We start from the raw sequence: 4,570 nt of genomic DNA, 5'->3' as shown, positions 1-4,570 counted from the left end.
CAATTTGGGCCAGAGATATTGGCGACGCAGGGTCTCCCTAGTGCGCCGTTCCCCATCATGGCCCCCGAGCAGGTGGTCGTGCACCAGCCATAGCAGCTGGGGTCGCACCTGGGCGGGAACACAGATGCACCCTCTTACCACCCCGTTCTGCACACACAACCGGGCATACAAACCACTCCAGGGTCCTGGTAGGGTGCTCTTCTTTTCCCGCAGGGCCGCTTCCACTGCCGCCAGATCCGGGTCCCGTTGCTGGGTCTGTCTCAACTGCTCGTCGTCCAGGCCCGGGAAGGCGCAGCTGACGTCCTCTTGGATCCGCCCGGTCAGGGTGGGGCAGTCCGTCGGCTCCTTCTGTAGGGGTCTCCGCGGCGCATACTGCACTCTCTCTCGTGAGAGGGGGGTCTCAGTGCGCTCCCGGGGGGGCGTTGCCTGTTGGCAGCGTCCCCCATGAAGCATGGGCAGGCCTCCTCCGCCCTCGTCTCGGCGCACACCATGGGCTGCCTCGACAAGGTGTCCACATTTTCGTGCATCCGCCCAGCCCGGTACTCGATCTGCAGGTTGTATTCCTGCAGCTGCGCCAGCCATCGGGTCATCTGCCCCCGCGGTTTCTTGAATGTGAGATGGAGCTGCAGAGCATAATGGTCACTCCGCACCCGACATTTTCTGCCATACAAATACGGCCAGAACTGTTTACATGTGAAGATCACGGCATACAGTTCCTGACGGGTCACGCAATAGTTCAGCTCGGCCCTGCTCAGGGTCCAGCTGGCGTATGCGATGGCCCGCTCCATCCCATCCTGCACCTGTGACAACACCGCGCCCAGCTCATAGCTGCAGGCGTCGGTGTCCAAAATCAAATCGGTGGAAAAATCCGGGAAAGCCAGGGTGGGGGTATGGGTGAGGTGGTCTTTGAGGGTGGTGAAGGCCGTCAGGCGGCCTCCGTCCACTGATAAGGGTTCTTAGGGGAAGTGAGTTGGGTGAGGGGGCGTGCAATCTCGCTGAATCCCTTTACAAATCGATGATAATAGGTGGCGAGCCCCAAGAATGACCTGATCTCCGTCAGGTTCCTTGGCCATGGCCATTCCACTATGGCGCGTACCTTCTCCGGATCGGTGCGCAACCCTGCCTCGCTGATTCGGTGTCCAAGGTACCCCACCTTGTGCTGCGCAACATAACACTTACGTGGCTTGAGTTTGAGATGGGCGGCTCGCAGTCGCTGGAACACCTCTCATAACCTGGACCAGTCCTCAGACAGAGATATACTGAACACTATCACGTCATCCAGGTAAATTAGGCACTGTTCCCACTGCAAGCCCCGCATCACCAGCTCCATCAACCACTGGAACGTCGCAGGCACATTAGTGAGTCCGAACGGGAGTATCCGAAACTCAAACAGTCCCATCGGTTTGGTAAATGCAGTCATTGGCCGATCCTCCTCCGCCATATCCACCTGCCAGTACCCGGATGCTAGATCGAGGGTGGAAAAATACCGCGCCACCGCGAGGCTGTCAAAGGTGTCATCGATGCGGGGGATGGGGAAGGCATCGCCGAGGGTGACTGCGTTCAACTTTCGGTAATCAACACAAAACCGGGTCGACCCATCCTTTTTCATCACCAGTACCACCGGGGCAGACCAGGGGCTAGCTGAGGGCTGGATTATGTTATCTCGGAGCATTTCCACGATGGCATCTTTAATCTGGGCCCGTTCAGGCGCGCCCACTCGGTATGTGGGGAGTTTAATTGGTTGGGCGGCACCGGTGCCAATTTGGTGCTTAACAAGGTCAGTCCGGCCCACATCCGAATCGTGCTCACTGAACACGTCGGCGTCATCGCTCATGAAAACGTTTATTCTGAGCTCCTGGTTTAGCCCCGAATGAGTAGCATCAAACAGTATTTTACAATAAAATATTGATCCCAATGCAGTACACCATATCGACGTGAAATTGGCAGGTGCACTCACTGGATGAGTCGAAGTGTAAAAAGCGACCCATCCAGATACAACAATGCAAAAGCCTACAACACCTGGTATTCCCAGGCAGTCTCCCATCCAAGTACTAACCAGGCTCGACTCTGCTTAGCTTCCGAGATTAGACGAGATCGGGCGCATTCAGGGTGATATGGTCGTAGGCCATGCTTGGAAAGACCTGTCGCACATTCAGATGTATAAAACAATCAACATTCAACTATACTTCTGGAGGTCATCGCTCATAAAACCTTTATTCTGAGCTCCTGGTTGAGCCCCGAAAGAGTGGCATCAAACATTATTTTACGATAAAATATTGATCCCAATGCAGTACACCATATCGACGTGAAATTGGCACGTGCACTCACTGGATGAGTCGAAGTGTAAAAAGCGACCCATCCAGATCCAAAAATACAAAATCCTACAACACCTGGTGTTCCTAGGCAGTCTGCCATCCAAGTACTCACCATGCTCGACCCTGCTTAGCTTCCGAGATCAGACAAGATTGGGCGCATTCAGGGTGATACGGTCGTAGGCCATGCTTGCACACACCTGTCGCACATTCAGATGTATGAAACAATTAAAGTTCAACTATATTTCTGGAAATCATCGTTCATGAATACTTATATTCTGAGCTCCTGGTTGAGCCCCGAAAGAGTGGCATCAAACAGTCTGGATGAGTCGAAGTGTAAAAAGCGACCCATCCAGATATAACAATGCAAAAGCCTACAACACCAGGTATTCCCAGGCAGTCTCGCATCCAAGTACTAACCAGGCTCGACCCTGCTTAGCTTCCGAGATCAGACGAGTTCGGGCGCATTCAGGGTGATATGGACGTAGGCCGTGCTTGCAGAGACCTGTCGAACACTCATATGTATAAAACAATCAACATTCAACTATACTACTGGAGGTTATCGCTCATGAAAACGTTTATTCTGAGCTCCTGGTTTAGCCTCGAAAGAGTGGTATCAAACAGTATTTTACGAGAAAATATTGATCCCAATGCAGTACACCATATCGATGTGAAATTGGCAGGTGCACTCACTGGATGAGTGGAAGTGTAAAAAGCGACCCATCCAGATCCAAATATACAAAAGCCTACAACACCTGGTATTCCCAGGCAGTCTCCCATCCAAGTACTAACCAGACTCGACCGTGCTTAGCTTCCGAGATCAGACGAGATCGGGCGCATTCAGGGTGATATGGTCGTAGGCCATGCTTGGAAAGACCTGTCGCACATTCAGATGTATAAAACAATCAACATTCAACTTTACTTCTGGAGGTCATCGCTCAAAAAACCTTTATACTGGTAGGAACGAAGTTGTAAACTGAGTGTACCAGCCTGCAATAGATTAATGTGTCCGTACGTCCGTCCGTCCCCTTTCAATACTTTAACGAAGTGAAATCTCGTGCTGTTGGGTGTATAAAATCAGTAATAGACAGCGCAGAGACTTGTCCTACCAGCCCACCCTGCAGGGACCTGTTTCTGAGCTCCTGGTTGAGCCCCAAAAGAGTGGCATCAAACATTATTTTACAAGAAAATATTGATCCCAATGCAGTACACCATATCGACGTGAAATTGGCAGGTGCACTCACTGGATGAGTCGAAGTGTAAAAAGCGAGCCATCCAGATCCAAGTAAACAAAAGCATACAACACCTGCTATTCCCAGGCAGTCTCCCATCCAAGTACTAACCAGACTCGACCCTGCTTAGTTTCCGAGATCAGACGAGATCGGGCGCATTCAGGGTGATATGGTCGTAGGCCATGCTTGGAAAGACCTGTCGCACATTCAGATGTATAAAACAATCAACATTCAACTATACTTTTGGAGGTCATCGCTCATAAAACCTTTATTCTGTGCTCCTGGTTGATCCCCAAAAGAGTGGCATCAAACAGTCTGGATGACTTGATTCGAAGCTTTCGTGACTGCAAGAATTACTCTTTGTTTTTTTCGGTAAAGTCACGTATAAATAAAAAATAATAAAATAACAATAGCGTACGACGTTTCGGTTGCAACACAAGCAGTCATCATCAGGTACAGAAGAGCTAAATTTACGAGAGAGAGGAAACACATAACCCCAGATGTATATACAGACACCCAAGACGGGGGCGTGGATGGAGTGGGGTGTGAGAGTGGATGGTGTCGCGGTGAGAGTGGATGGTGTCGGGGTGAGTATGGATGTTGGAGAGGTGAGAGTGGCTGGTGTAGGAGTGAGCGTGGATGGTGTAGGGGTGAGCGTGGCTGGTGTAGGGGTGAGCGTGGATATTGTAGGGGCGAGAGTGGATGTTGCAGGAGTGAGCGAAGATGGTGTAGGGGGTGAGCGTGGAGGTTGTAAAGGCGAGCGTGGAGGTTGTAAAGGTGAGCGTGGATGGTGTAGGAGTGAGCGTGGATGGTGTCGCGGTGAGAGTGGATGGTGTCGGGGTGAGTATGGATGTTGGAGAGGTGAGCATGGATGGTGTAGGAGTGAGCGTGGATGTTGCAGGAGTGAGCGTGGATGTTGTAGGGGTGAGCGTGGATGGTGTAGGGTTGAGAGTGGATGTTGTAAAGGTGAGCGTGGATGGTGTAGGGGTGAGAGTGGATGTTGTATGAGTGAGCATGGACAGTGTA

The 4,570-nt window shown here is 51.5% G+C and overlaps 4 non-coding genes and 1 pseudogene across 4 annotated transcripts; all 5 read right to left on the bottom strand.

Annotated features, from left to right (window-relative positions):
* Positions 1-2,007: 2,007 nt before the first annotated feature.
* Positions 2,008-2,126, bottom strand: LOC142926721 (5S ribosomal RNA). Its single transcript, XR_012943645.1, has one exon. It is a non-coding gene; the product is annotated as a 5S ribosomal RNA (ribosomal RNA).
* A 252-nt stretch (positions 2,127-2,378) lies between these two features.
* Positions 2,379-2,497, bottom strand: LOC142928612 (5S ribosomal RNA; annotated as a pseudogene).
* A 186-nt stretch (positions 2,498-2,683) lies between these two features.
* Positions 2,684-2,802, bottom strand: LOC142927400 (5S ribosomal RNA). Its single transcript, XR_012944325.1, has one exon. It is a non-coding gene; the product is annotated as a 5S ribosomal RNA (ribosomal RNA).
* A 253-nt stretch (positions 2,803-3,055) lies between these two features.
* LOC142926086 (5S ribosomal RNA) lies at positions 3,056-3,174 on the bottom strand. The gene has a single exon (XR_012943011.1). It is a non-coding gene; the product is annotated as a 5S ribosomal RNA (ribosomal RNA).
* A 432-nt stretch (positions 3,175-3,606) lies between these two features.
* LOC142927786 (5S ribosomal RNA) lies at positions 3,607-3,725 on the bottom strand. The gene has a single exon (XR_012944710.1). It is a non-coding gene; the product is annotated as a 5S ribosomal RNA (ribosomal RNA).
* Positions 3,726-4,570: the final 845 nt, after the last annotated feature.

The sequence above is a fragment of the Petromyzon marinus genome, chromosome 23, assembly GCF_048934315.1.
Source record: "Petromyzon marinus isolate PM22_M1 ecotype Great Lakes invasive population chromosome 23, UKy_Petmar_22M1.pri1.0, whole genome shotgun sequence".
NCBI classification, from domain to species: Eukaryota; Metazoa; Chordata; class Hyperoartia; order Petromyzontiformes; family Petromyzontidae; genus Petromyzon; species Petromyzon marinus.
This window is presented reverse-complemented; position numbering and strand designations above follow the sequence as displayed.